The sequence below is a fragment of the Uranotaenia lowii genome, chromosome 2, assembly GCF_029784155.1.
Source record: "Uranotaenia lowii strain MFRU-FL chromosome 2, ASM2978415v1, whole genome shotgun sequence".
Taxonomy (NCBI): Eukaryota; Metazoa; Arthropoda; class Insecta; order Diptera; family Culicidae; genus Uranotaenia; species Uranotaenia lowii.
Genome location: NC_073692.1, coordinates 258875971 through 258890048, shown reverse-complemented (window position 1 = coordinate 258890048; position 14078 = coordinate 258875971).

Genomic DNA, 14078 nt, shown 5'->3' with positions numbered 1-14078 from the left:
CGTTAGAGCCACAAAAATCCGATCTCCTTCACCGACCAAAAGTATTTCCAAAAAGTATTTGTTTGGAAATTCACGGAACTTGCCGTTTATGATCACCACACGCGTACAAAACTTTTTATAAAAATCCACTTTTTTACAAAAAAAAACTTAATCCTCGTCGCCAAATTGTTATAAATTAATAAAATGGTGTAAAATTAAGTGACGGCGGTCGGATTAAAGTGGTTTAATAAAAGACGGTGTGTTTAGCTTTACGATCCAGATACTAATGAACCAGCATATTTATCGGTTTACAGCAAGGGAACTAGACTTCAACTTTTCAGATTTTTTTTTTTTCGTCGATTACAAGGTGATGTAACAATTCTTGGTTTTGGGTAAAATACAACAGTGGGCAGGACAAGAGTGAATGAAGTTTGCCCACAGTCTCCAAGAAGACGAATGCCCTGTGGATTGGTTTCCGAACTTTTATCTCAATTCGTTAGCCAGTTGAAGCAAACTTTGATTGCTCGGTGCTCCTGCACGATCTGAATTTTTCGATTTGATCAATTGGCGTTGTACCTGTTCCCACCGAAATTTGCACGATACCGAGTTGGAGTAAATATGAATATGTATATTAATTCCTCGGTGTCGCCAAGTAGTCAGCAATTTGCTAGTAACTTTTTCAACCTTCACCCTTCGTTTTTGAGCCGAATCTTGAAGCATAACAAATTTTCCGAGATCCTCAAAACAGGGGTTATCGGTTCCCCAGTTAGCTACAGGATTGCCGGAGTTCTCAGCAAACATGACTTCTCTCGCCAATACAATGTTGAAAATTTGCATCAAAATACTCTATACCGTAGATCCACACAGAGATTTTGAACAGACTTTTCCACCAGGAGTTTATCCTACAAACATCCTTTTGAAAAAATTGACATTTATCAAAAAAGATTGCGAATCTGCATCATGGTCCGGTTGTTCCGATTCGGAGTATTGCCATTGCCTATGATCTTGCGAGCCAGAATCGTGGTCCGGTTGGTCGGATTCGGAGCAACACACTGGACTTTGTCTTTAGGAACGTGGTGACGATTGTGTTTTTTGCGGAATTCTTCTTGAGCATGTGCTCGAGTTAGCTGAGCAAGGAACGTATCCTGTTTCTTCCAACCAAGCATCTGAGGATTCACAACTGTAATCCTCCAGTGCTTCAATTTAAAGCTGTCGGAGACAGCTGAATCCATGACGTAAATGAATCAGTAGTTTTTAAATTTTAAAGGATTTATCACCCTTTAAATAAACCTTACCTCAATTCACTGTCGCGATTTAAATCCTTATGCAAAAAAAACCAAAACATCGAGGCGATTGTAATTCGCGATGGCAGGTAAATGTTTGACTGTAGTTAGGATATAAATATGCAAAGCAAATGAAAAAAAGGTATTCCATGGAGTAAAAATGACATAGAGTATAGTGTACCGCTTTTTCATATACTTTGCATTCATAACTGCGACTGTAAAACATTGCACGAAATCCAACATTCAATGAAAGGGATAATAGAATGATTTATATCGTATAAGAGTATATATTTTTTGAAAAGCCAATATTTTTGTTTTTCTTGTTTATTTTTTTTTTTCATTGTCGAGTAAGGTAAATAAAAAGATTTTGTCATGGATACAATCCATACCATTGGAAACAGAGCGAATTTTCAAAAAGTTCCATGACGAAAAATGTAACTTCTTTTGACGTTGTGGAATATCTTGTAAATCGAGAGAGTTCACACACACGAGAAAGTTTAAAGGCCTTCAAAAGTTTAGATGCGCATAAACATTTTCAAGTCGGATGGATTCAGTTCCTTGACTAAAAAAATGTTGAATCTGTACTAAGCATAAGGTGGTATGAAAAAAACCTAGCAATAGCTTTTGCTAAACTAAATCGAGCAGTCGAGCAGTCGCTTAAAGCAATTGCTTCGGTTGATATGAATAAAGTTTTTTTTGACAGCTGTTTTCTCTGTCAGGAGCTTTTACTTTTAGAACAAGCTAATTTGGTATGAATAAAGCCCAAATCTGAAGTAATCGCTCGACAAATCTCTTAGCAATTGCTTTATTTTCGAAGCATGCTCGGTAGCAGACTTTTCCAATAAAAAATTATTTAGCAATGTCATGAATTTATTAAATTAGCAATATTACACTTCAATACAATTTAAAAAGGCATTTTCAACATGGATAAAGAAAAGTCGGAGTGATAATCCAGCTTTTTTTTTTTCATATTCCTGTCGTTGTATGAAATGATTCGTCTAAGATGAAACTAAACAAATCAATCAGTAAATATTCTAAATTAAAAATTCCGGCTATAGTGGAAGAAGTCCCAATCGGCTTGAAGTTGGAAGAAAATTGTAATAATTTAAAACATAATTCAGACTTCCATATTTATATGATTTTTTTATAATTCTAAGATTAAAAAAAAAATTAAATTAAGATGCGCGCCTATTGCCTATTTTTTATACATCGGATTATCCCGATCCGAATACGTGTGGGAGAGCTATGATAAATGTTAAAGTTAGGCCATTTGTTGTTTGACTATATTCGAATATGTATTCATTTTTCTTCAAACATCAACATACGAGCACGCAATAACCAAAATCTTTCCGGACGTTCTTCCACCCACCATCCACACGTCGACTTCATGGCTATTTTAGCCGGACTTTTAAATTTTCTGATCGTCTTCTTTCATTTAACTTTAGAAAACTTCAGATTCTGCTGGTTGGATAGCTCTATTTTTCGAAGCAAAAGCTATGTTCTAAGACTTTAGTACACATCCGCTAAGCAAATGTTTATTCATACCAAACTAAGCAAATGCTTTGGGCTTTTGCTTTGCTTGATTTCGAGCTAAGTAAAAGCTGCCGAAGCAATTGCTAAACCTTATTCATACCACTAATAGTCTTCGCTCCCGTAACATAAATTCTTCATTTCAAGTTAACTTCTGTTAGATGTAATTTATTTTCCATTGGCAAAAATGACAAAAATGACAAAAATGACGAAAATGACAAACATGACAAAAATGGCGAAAATGACAAATATGACAAAATGACAAACATGACAAAAATGATAAAAGTGTAAGTTAATTTTTCTTTGAAATAAGTTGGGTACCTACTTTTTAGAGAGGAGTTTAGGCGTGGACTCGTGGTAAGCACACGCGTTTTTTTAAGCTTGTCATTTTTTTTTTCGGAAATTCAGTTTCGTTCGTTAGTGGAAGTTTTATATAAATTGTTTTTATCCATAAAAATGATTTGAAATGCTGTTTTTAGTTTGAATTGTGCTGCAGTGCTTCTTAGAGTGTGAAGTCGCGAGAAAGTTATTTTTCGTGTAATAGTGTGGAAATAAACATATTTGTTTTCAAGCTTGGGAGAAGCGGGCTCGTCCTTTGCCCTTCGGACAAGCACTGGTGTGCTCTTCTAGCAGGAGAGCCAGGGCCTTGATGGATGTGTTCCAGATAATAGCCAAGCTAAGTCGTTTTTTAATATTTTGCCTTTGAATCACATTGAATTGAATGGTATCATTTGTTTAGTCCTAACCTCAGTTTTCAGTAGCAGAATATGAAATGTTTCGAGCCATCATTTTTCCATGGAAACGTTTCATCTAATTCATGGTAGAAGTTTAAGCACCCTTCCTAGACGGAGGGAAGGGCTCCCCCGAATAGAGGTGGCAGTAGTGTTTCTCGGGAGTTGATCGGGCAAATGAAGTCAGAGTTGGCGAGGGTGGTTGTTCGGGTGCAGGTAGTGTGTATGTGGAGGGTGGGGTCCCCCCCCTTTCAGCACAACGGGATGATAGGGAAAAGGGGATATTGAGCTCCGGTTGAGAACGGGTATGGCAGGGGGGATACGGTATGTGTTTTAGTGATGTTTTGGACCCGTGCCTCCTTCCAATAGCAAGGGAGGGGAGGGTAATTTTTGACCGGGGTTGGGGTTTGTGGGTAGGAGTTGCTTCTGTGATTGTTTGAAACTCCCCCTCCTTGACGTATGGAGTGGAGGAGGGAATGGTAATTAATTGACCCGTAAGCTGGACAAACGGGTGGAGCCAGAGTAGACGGAAATATACGCAGGCGAAATAGCTGATCTACGGAAACCCAAATGTAATATTCTATATTCTAATTATTATTGCGGTGAGTATAATGTCGGTAAGCATCGTAATTTCCTAGTTCCTTAACTGCATGTAATGTATCAATATTCCATATGTACTTTCCAAAATGACATAAATTCATATTTAGGTCTTTACATATTCAAAATATTATATGAAGCGTTTGGTAGGGATCTCCACGCTTCATTCCGCCCCTATATCCTGTATCTTTCGCGGTTTTCATCACATGGTTGGCCTGGCCGTAGTGGTATCTGCAATGCATGTTCTATTAGGGTGGCCCAAAATTGTACTATGTCAGGGATGTTGGGGGCTCAAGCTTCAAATGATAGCTTAGGGTGTAAGAAACAATATTTTATATGGCGGCGACTCAGAAAAATGATGTTTAGAGGTCGCACTGGTTCGAATTTTGAAAAAAGGCCATTTTTTCGACATTTTGTCCTACAATCATTTTCAGATCTTGTAAAAGTATCCAACATGTGTTTCTAGTATTTTTTAAATTTTCTTCATAATGTATGTTTTAAACTAAAAATTTATTGGGACTATTTTGGACTCTCAATTTGTATGTATGATTTTTTGAATTACGCAATACTGTGCATTATTGTAAAAAAAATAATTAAAGTTAACAAAAAAGTGTACTTTGGATTAAGATTTTTAATCAATATTGAATTCAAAAAGAAGCGCGACGTTAAAATGTGCAACTTTGCAGAAGAAAGTGTATAGCTATGACTTCCCGAGCAGACTTTGATGCCTGAATCGATAGCAAACAGTAACCAAAATAAGCTATCAATGCCAAAATGATAGCATAATTTAGTGTCGTATTTTTCCCGATGGCAAAATTAGGTTTCATTGAATCATCAATTTGTCGAAAGATAATGTCAAACCAATACCAAAATAAGGCATTGAGAGCTAAATGAAAGCATTTTTTGGTTTTGTCTTTTCCAAGATAACAAAACAAGGCATCACCAAGGTTTCATTATTTTCATCAAGTAGAAAAGTGAAATGGGAATGATGCCATGATTTGGTATTACATTTTCTGCTATAAAAAATTTTTCATGCAACAGTCAAAAATTTGATCAGTCTGAAAACAAACATACAGTTTAGTATAGTTACCAGCAAAGTGCGGGCATTAATAGGTGTTTGATTTTTCAGTGATATCACAACAAGGCATCATCAAGATATCATTAATTTTAATCTGTCATTTTCTTTTCGACGAAAAGATAACAGTACGAATGGATTCCTAATTAGCAAACAGTAACCAAAAAGAGTCAAAGCCAAAATTAAGGCATAATTTAGTGTCGCATATTTTCTGATAGCAAAATAAGGTTTCAATAAAGCTTCAATGGCAAAACAACACCAAAATAAAGCATCGACAGAAAAATGATTGCACGTTTAGGTATTATTTTCTCTGCCACAGCTGAACAAGGCATCATGGAGGTTTCACTAATTTTTCTAGAAAGTGAGATCAAAATTATACAAACGACAGTTTGTATAATGCAGCAGCAAACTTTGATGTGACTAAAAACCATTTTTTATCACCAACCCACAGGCAAAACCATTGTGTATTTGTGTTAAACATAATCTGATACCAAAACTAGGTATCGTTAAGGTATTCTTAATTTTTATAAATTTCAAACGATAAAGATAGAATAATTTGGCTTTGGCTTTGTAAAACGAGACTCATCAAAGTTTATTCTATTTCCAAGAATATCAAAGTGACACCAAAATGAAATCATAACAACTTATGGACTAAATGACACCTATAAAATGATCATTGATCTCTCCAGATTTGGAGTTTGGAGTATATTGCTGATGAAAATTTTTACAATTTTATTCTTCTGCGGTTTGTTCTCGAGATTTATAAATATTATTTGATATATGAGGCCCTTAGAGCCAAAGAGGTATAAGTGCAAGAATGATCGATTTTGTTTGAGTTTAAAATGCCTAACGATTCAGCGAAAGAAAAATACAATATTTTTTTTTATATAAAACTTGGCCAAACAAAACAACTTAAAAGCGCGTTTCCTCAAAATCAGCTTGTATGCACTGAAACCCATTTGGCTCTAAGGGCTCCATATAAGATTTATAGGTGCTTTAAATATTTTAATTCACTCAAATCAGGAAATTTTATTTTTTTTTAATTCTTTATTTGAAACGGCTTATTCGTTTAGGTTTTAAGGAGCCAAACTAAAATGATATTTTATCAAAATAAATATACAACTTTTTTCATAAGGCTGCAATTTCTCTGTTGTATTAATTTAATTTGCTGTATAAATGTTCATAGATGTATCATCTTTTGGAAATCATCTTAGACATGCTTGGCATACCGAGGAATGAATATTCATTCATATAATTGAATATATATTGTTTCATATTGTCTCATTAATTTAAACTCTTGGTAAAAGAAAATTGAAAATTCATCTGAACAATGCTGGAATCGAATCATAAAAATTGAGAATATTTTTCATTTTGCTTTTCGAGTTATATTTCGTTTATACTAATCTAGTTTAACAGTTTTAACCTCTAATGCATTGTAATCAACACATTATTATTTGTTCACCCTCAATCTTCAAAAAAATTATGTACCTAACAGGCTTTCGTATTACTCACTTTAAACATCGAACTCTATGATAAGTAAGGTTTTAAATTTTTGTTCATTCACATAATACTGCACTTAACAATGAAAAATTAGACACGCTATTTTCATCAAGTTATTTATTTATAGACAAATATTGGATGTTACTGGGCCAAACGTGGATGCAAAAAAATGTAAACAAAGTTTTCTTGTTTACATGAGTGCGATGTGCAAACTTGACGCAAATGCAGTGCAGATCCGGCAGATCTAGATTATTCCGTCGCGTTTATTGTTCGATAACAGTTCATTCAGTGTCGCGAGTGATAAACTAACGCCGTCAAATAAGTTTCCCCTTTAAACTCGTGACGAAGGAATCGAAATTAAGTTCAGTGGAGCTGGTCTACGGTCGATATGCCGCTATCACTTCTTTAAGCTTTTGTGCGCGGTCAAGTAAGTCCTAATTATATACAAATAATCATTGCATGGTTTTGATTACACTTTATTCGCAGGCACAACTTGTTCTCCTGGTCAGTTAACTTGGTTACGATAGATGATATTTTTACGGAAAAGATTAAATTCGCTAACTCAAAACCCAAACAGATCTTCAAAACTGTTTATCTCTCTCACCCAGTAAGTTAATTTTTTGATTTTGAATATCAACCAATTTATTTTTCTATTCCAGAAAAACGTTACGTTAAAATGTCCGGAACATATAATCGTCATTCTCCTGTACATGTTTTGAAAATAACGATTATGGGAATAAGTTCAAAATTGAGAAAACAACACCTCCTAAGCACACTTCCCCTCATAAAAGAACCGGGTTCCGAAACTGCAACAGCTAACTGTGGACAAATGGTAAGCATTTTTGTGATTGATTATGAAAATTTTCGACAAAATACCAGAAATACCGGTCACAAATACATTCGGTATCGATTACATTCGGTATCGATTTAATCAAATGGTGATTGTGCCAACATGGCTTTTTCGAGTGATTTTAAGTAAGACCAATAATATTACAAATTATGATTTCACATTACCTCGCATACAAATAACTTTTTGACAAATATAGGTCTTTGAACGTACTTTTTCACTCAGCTTAATATAACTTTATTACGATATTGAATTTTTAAAAGGGCGAATGCGCCAAATGTAAACAAATGGAGTTGTTTGCTGGGTCGAAAAGTACGTTTGGAGATCTACATTTTGACAGTACAAAGTTATTTGAATGATTACTTTTCGAAAAATTGAAAAAAAAAAATTAATAATATTTTTAGCTGCGAGCTTATGCAGCTGTCAAACTTTGAACACGTTTTTCTCAAAACAGTTATGTTGGCGCATTCGCCTTTTCAAAAATCAATACTGATATGCAATAATAAAAAGGTGTAGTAATTTCACCTACGCAATGTGCTAAGAATAACGCGTTAGAGCAAATTCACTCGTGTTTCGAAAAATTGATAGAAATTTTACAGTTGCAGCACATTGTGTAAATTTTACCATGCAAAAATTTAAAATATTTTCGAAATCTTTGGTAGTGAAATGTTTTTTACAACACAGAATTTTCAGAATGTGCTAGAATTGTCGAAATTTCTCCTACTTTATCCCAACACGAGTGAATTTGCTCTTAGCGCAGAGTTGTACAAGTCAATACGGTATTGGCAATATGCACAGATTGACTACACTTCACTTTATAGTATTAAAATATCGCCTGCACTTATGCAGCTATGAGTACTGGCGATGTTCTAAATTTCGACGTTTATCATAACGAAGTAACCTTCAATTAGAACATACATAAATAACATGGAATGCAACGCTCAGTCTAAACCCCTTAATTTATGCAATGCAATCAAAGTTTCTAGCTTTATTAAAAAAAAATAGCAAATGAAAGTTGATTGTTTCGAGTAACCTTACGAGCAGTCTTAAATTTACGACAAAAAGGTTTCAAACGTTTTATCACTCTTCGTAACTAACAAGAAGGTTCATAACATTTTCTAGTTCTATGTTTGAATAGGAGGTTGATACATAACATAGGTAGGTTTTATAGTTCCGAAAATACTTTTTTAACACTTTATTTCGCCTTCAATTCTTAAATGCGACATTTGTATTTGATTCATAATTAAATTGCTAGAGAATTGTTTAAGATGTATCTGGAATCAATCTCAATATCTTAAACTGTTAATTGTTTTTATTTTGATTTTTCTATTTTTTATTTTCATGGTGAAAATTAAAGAATCGCGATTTCCTGACTTATCTTTGAACCACCATAATTAACGGTGACTAAATCGTACCGGTGTATAGGACGCACCTGGCAATTTTTTTAGAAAAATTTAGTATGAACTTTGCTTTAAAGTTAGAACATTTAGAACATGAAAATTTCGGTGAAAATCTGCATTCTATACACCGTTAAAAACAGTATTTTTCGCCTATTGTTGTATACTACAAATCATAAAACTGTCACATTATTGGCTTTTTTTTAATCGTATACTTCTACAGTGAGCGAAATAAGAATAGCACCACTATGTGTTTTGCTTGTTAAAATATGAATGATTGAAAATTACGAAAATTTTCTTCCACAGTTTGTTTTGAATTGTTTGACGGATAAATCAAGCATAAGTTTACTTTTTTTGGACGTAGCAATTGGCGTTGAGGACCAAAAATGTGAAAAAGGGGTGCGAAATAAGAATAGCACCACTTGAGCTTTTCAACAAAAAAAAGATTTTTTTTTAAAATTTACTATATAAAAGTGAATAATAATGCTTCTACGAATTATTCGAATAGATAACTGCATTTTAGGAGTTTTCCAGAATTCCAAAGGTTTTCAAAGGTATTAAAAGGGGGTTTTAAGAAGAGCTACTCTTAGCGTTAAGGAATTTGATATTTGAGCTATAAAACTTTACCAAACTGCTGGATTTCTTCATTAACATTCATAAGTATGATGCAAAATGATGAAACATAGATTTGAGGCTGAGTTTGAATCCAAAAAGCTGGCTGAAATTCAAAAATACTTATGTTTTTAAATAGTCAAACACTATTTCTCTAGTTTTAAGTCGTAGATGGCAGCACTATATTGCCATTTAACCAAATTCATGCCCATTTTCGAGTATCCGGGATTAATTTGGGAATGCTGGATGATTTTGGTCAAGAAATAAAAACATGTACCGTGTGAACGCTTTGGAAATTCTAAGATAACTAAATCCAAAAAAAAATTAGAATTGCATCAAGTTCACTAAAAGTGAAATTTTTTACCGATTATCAGAATAAAGTTATACTTTGCGATAGAGCTTGATGGACCAGAAGGCTAGCAGTTTTATTGGTATGATTTGCAATTGAATGGGAAGTTGAGATGAGCAGGAATTTCCGCGGTTGAACATTTTTGTGCTGGTGATTCTTTTGCAAATCCGGAAAATCTTTCTGCAGCGTGAACTTCCACAAAACTGTGATGGGAAAATTCCTCAAAATGATGAATATGGGCCTAAATAAACCTGAACAATTAATATTGAGATTAAATTTGGTTTTAACTGCAAGATAGTGCTGCCATCTACGACTTGAAACTGGAAAAAGTGTGGTTTACTGAACAAAATCAAAGTTTTTGATTTCCAATCTATTTTTTTAATGATTCAAAATTAATCCCGAATGTTTGTTTCATCATTTCACGTCATTTTATTGAAGAAATTAAGCAGTTTGGTAAAGAATTACAGCTCAAATATCAAATTCCTTAACGCTAGAGAAGCATCTCTCAAAACCCCCTTTTAATACCTTTGGAAACCTTTGGAATTTGGGGAAACTCCTTAAAATGCAGTTATCTATTCAAATAAATCGTAGAAGCATTATTATTCTCTTTTACAAAGTAAGTTTTTAAAAATAATCTTGTTTTTGTTGAAAAACTCAAGTGGTGCTATTCTTATTTCGCACCCTTTTTTCACATTTTTGATCCTCAACGCCAATTGCTACGTCCAAAAAAAAGTAAACTTATGCTTGATTTATCCGTCAAACAATTAAGAACAAACTGTGGAAGAAAATTTTCGTAATTTTCAAACATTCATATTTTGACAAGCAAAACACATAGTGGTGCTATTCTTATTTCGCTCACTGTATATACTATTACTGTATATGCTACTATCATTTAAAATTTCCTCTTCTGACCATCGTTCTGTTGTTTTTTTGTCTGGGTCATCCAGCACTCATAAATCCTTAAAGATATATAGTAATATTGTACTGAATATTTGAAGCCTCTAAAACGGTATGTTAGAAGGTTTTTTAATACTGTGCATGTATGATTAATTGTTACAGTGTAATGACTATATAGTGTTATAAATATGTACATAAGTAGGTATTTTTTTCTTTGATTTAGGAAGCAGTAATTTCAACTCCACTGTCTAGAAAAATGTTTTATGTTCAGATTGAGCAATGAATTATGATAATTACCATGCATATTTTTGAAAATTAACAGCATTTTTAAATTTTCATTATATTTGTAAAATAAAACTAAAAGTTTCAAAAAAATTATATTATACCTATTGTAAACTTTATAAACCTTTTAAAAGTCCAATTGCATTGCTTCCAATCTTAAGAACATAATTTAATTTTTTGTATTACTCATTTTAAACGCCTTAACCCATTCGAGACGGAGGCCTTTTCACGACATTCGAACTCATAGTACTTTACTCTTAGATAACTTTTATGTCGTTTGATTTTCATCAAAACCATTTTTCAATACATTTTACCTAATATTTGAGGATTCCATTAGTATAAAAATATTATTTTTCAGAACAATAGTAAACTCACAATGAAAGATTGTTCTGACAAAGGCACAAAAATTCCATTGCACACACGGTGTGCAATCGGTCTCGAATGGGTTAATACAGGCAACGGTTAAGATATTTAGATGAGGATAACAAATTGTGTTATTTGCATCATTGCGTTAGATACAAAATAGCAGCAGTATAATCGGATTTTGTTCTTAACTAGAAAATTAAGCATTTCGATAAGTATAAATTTAGGCGTATAGATTTTTAGAATAGGGGAAAGGTTTTAACTCAAATTCGATGATTTAATAATTAGTTCCTTTGCTATCATGCCTTTTTAGCGAAATTCGGTGTAATTCTTCCCGAATAATCGTGGTACAATGCCAAAATTTGGCGCTCATTTTCTTTATACGGATAGCATAGTTATTCCAAATTTTGGTTTCATTGAATGTATTTTAATACCTCGTTTAGCCATCCTTTATCAGTGAAATATTGAAAGCATGACGATGCCAAATTTTGGCATTAAATTATACCTCAAAGTGGTATCATTATGCTCTCAAAACTCATTTTGAAACGTTGGCTAAACAAGGCATCATTAAGGTTTCAGTGAAACCTAGACTTGGGATTATCGAGGTATCCATATATGAAAAGTGAGACCCAAATTTTGGCATTGTACCACCTTTATTCGGGCAAAATGATACCAAATTTTACTTTCAAGGCATGATAGCAAAATTAGGTTTAATTTTGCCATAAAAGTCTGCTCGGGTTGTCATTTCAAAGTAATTCAAGTTTCACTGTGGAAAAAAGTCACAATTTTCAAATTTTTGTTAAGAATTGCTCTATATTATAATGTTGTGAGTTTCGAGCAATCTCAGAACCAAATAAACTTCTGATATCAAACTTTTTCATCCTTTTATCGATCCTTCAATCAGCAGAAACAACCATGACTAGTTTCTAGATTGAGAGGAGATGCATGATCCCACATTGGGGCTGTGGAACGTGTGTGCGTGTAGAAGGAAAAGACGTATCTTGCACTGATATAGTTACTATGCTGAAATCAAAAAAAAAATTAGCTCTGAAGAACAGCCTACACCTAGGTTTGACTTTCAAGTATACCTGAATGCACCTCATTCGAGGAGAAACCCCCTTGTTTATCATTTTAGTCTTTGGTACATTACGTAAATACATTTTCTATAATATCTTGACTCAGTGCTAACTTGCAGTCCACTTAAATAACCTATCAAATAAAAATCTAAATTTAGCCTAAGCTTACATAATGTAATTAGAAGAGTTTTAAATTTGCTTATGCCGGAGAATAGAACTGGATCATACAAATAAGACTCCAAGTGTTCGAAAAGTAATTTAAAAACTTTGAAAAACTTTGAGCGTAAATCCAGTGAAGTATTTCACTGAATTCTTCAAAACTAACGCATAAAAAAGGGTGATGTTTTAGTTTCATTAAATCTATTTTGCGACGGAGGTTCTTCACTTCGATCTCTAGCTCTGAAACTCTGTCAGGTGGACAAGGCACCGTTTCCAAATCCTCTGGTTTTTGGAGCTGGATGGTTTCCTTGTTGTTAACTTGTTAGTAGATGTTTTAAGATATATTTACTGTTTCTTTTTATCAAATAGACGGATATATTGAGATTTTCTCGAATAAATAGACTTCGTTGAACATTTTCGTTCTGTCAAATAATGTGTGCTAAGATTTTGTTCACCTTTTAACCGCAGATCTATGATTCTTTCAGATTGTTGATACTCGTGTTGTAATTTAATGAATATGAGGTCCAGAGTAGTAGACATCCGTGCGGGACCTCAACCATATTCAAGGAAGGAACAAACAAGAAAAGGTGGACAATTTTCTTAGGAGACTTGAGTCGTCCAACGAATAGGGTGGTAAAGAGTCGATTGCTGCGGCATCAAAAATATTGAATTGCCGAATAGATGTTTTCTATGAAAATGGACCGAGAGTACAGTTTAACTAACGTGCTGCTCACAACGGGGTGAAATGAATAGCGTATAGAGCAGTTAGTCTAGCATCATTCAGAAATCATTATGATGCTGTAATCCCAGTCCTACCGAGGACAGCTAGACCAGTTCAGAACACCCCAGAAAATCGTCTAACGGTCCCTATAGAGCGTCTAGTAGATCTTCAAAGATACATCGTTCCTAGAGTTAACCAGCTGACTCACAGCAATGCCATAAGTTATAGCGGGGCATGTTCCCCTTATGTTCTTCCAAAATACCACATCTTATTGGCAAGCTGGAACGTTCGAGACTGCTCAGACGATTATTTTGCCTCGAACGGATACAACATCGTGGCACTGCAAGAAACGAGACTAGCAGGATGTAGAATTTAATCAAAAAATTATCTCTGGTTCAATGTAAACGAAGATAGCAACCACGACAGAATTGGGGGAGGCACGGCGATCTTGGTTCCAAAAACGTTGTTGTACCCATACAACTTTAGACAATATCTTCAAACTCTTGCCTTTATGTTGCCAACATTTTCAACAACAAAGTGATCATCATATCCACGTACATAAGATCTGATCGCAATAAAATCAATGGAGAATTTGCTGTATTAACAAGCTACATAACCAAATTTAATAAGGTGTTTCGTAAGAACATTGTAATCTTTGGAGATCTTAATGCGAGAATAGG